Source organism: Silene latifolia, chromosome X, assembly GCF_048544455.1.
Source record: "Silene latifolia isolate original U9 population chromosome X, ASM4854445v1, whole genome shotgun sequence".
Lineage (NCBI taxonomy): Eukaryota > Viridiplantae > Streptophyta > Magnoliopsida > Caryophyllales > Caryophyllaceae > Silene > Silene latifolia.
Window position 1 is genome coordinate 225,752,244 of NC_133537.1, and position 1,743 is coordinate 225,753,986.

A 1,743-nucleotide genomic window follows, 5' to 3' on the forward strand; every position below is an offset into this window, starting at 1 on the left:
CCCATCGTAGAAGGCGTCCGGATTAAGGAAAGAGGTATCAAGGAGAAGTTAGGGAGAAGTTAGGGAGATCAGGGAGAATTGGGAAGGGAGTCCGGGTTTGGAAAGAGTCTTTATGGAAATTATATTCCCTTTGGTAGGACATATCTAGGGTTCTTACCCTATAAATAGCCAAAGGATCAAATCAAGAAAGGATTCATTCGACACCCGCATTCATACATCAACATTCAAGATCACATCTCGACATATAACATCGTCCAAGATCTTGCAGGCCTGACACCTAGGGCCAGCAGGATTAGCTTTGTGCCATAATTGTAATCATCCTCCTATTCATATAGTGCAATACTTGGCAGGGTACCGTCCCTCCCACGGTTGTTCCCACATCGGGTTTTCCGCGTCACCAAATCTCACGTGTTAATTTACATTACACACTTTATTTTTCTATTTAATTATTGACATACGAACGATCGAACATCCAACCAACGAGTAAGACTACATTGACCCTAATTACTCGACTTGGGTAAAAATACCTAAACAGTTTGGCGCCCACCATGGGGCATTGTGGTCGTCAATCGTTGATATTCTAGATATACAATGGAAAAGCAAGTATCTGAAGCCGTGTCAGGGAGCAGACAACCATCACCACCGCCACTATCTACTCAAAATCCAACATCAGCAGTGGCCACGCAGGCCCCCGGACACACCTCAAGAATCATACCGACAACAAAAACCTCTTTACCTCCCAAAGCCCCTGCTGTCGCGGCCCAAGCCAGATCAGATAAAGGAACAGCAAGTTCAGGCCTCCCTCCGCCACCTAGTCCCACACAAATCTTGCTCATCGGCATGGAAAATCTTCAAAAAGCTATGGAGAACATGATAGAAGACCAGAGGAGAGCGGATGCTGAAGCAAGAAGGAGAGACAGAGAGCTCTGGGCACAGATTGATATCCTAAAACAAAGACTGTCACCCCAAAGAAGGGACAGTGTGACGGAAGATCTCCATTGGTAGATCTGACACAGGGAGTATCATGCAGCAGGCAGATACCAGCTGAACTAATAACAAGATTGGATTTGGCTACAGTACCGTCAGATAGAAGAATAACCCCGCAAGGGTTGGGATACCTCACGCCAGATAGGGCGCGGCAAGGCCAACCGCATAGGGACACAAACAGTGGCCTCCCCGTCGCCAGACCCGCAACAATCGATCGTGCACTGTAGTAGGATCCGAGTCGAACCAACAAATGAACTGGCAAGAGGGGACAATCGTTCGCAACCCCCGGGCATCGAGCCTATCGGAACCTTCAAGAGCCGGATCGGAGAAAATATGCGGACAATGACAAAGCGGGCCCCAGTTCACCATAACTAATCGTGCGATTGAGCTAAAGGAGATGCTTTGAGCGGGGTCCCAGGGCTACCACCCCCACTCGAGAAAGCGGCTACAGACGGTTATGTCGACTCACCATTCGTGGACACCATATCCATCACAACCATGCCAAAGGGATTCACAAATCCAAATATGCCTCTCTTCGACGGCACAATCCCTTTGATCATATCACCCAAGTATAAATAGAAAATGATGACGGTAATGACTATAGGGCAAGTCAAGGAGGCTTGCATGTGCAAAGGGTTCGGGTCCACCCTAACAGACCGACACTTCGATGGTTTGTGAGCACCGCCCAACAGTCGATATCTACATTTGCTTTGAATTGGTGAACACATTCACTCGGCAGTTTGCAAGCGAAACAGA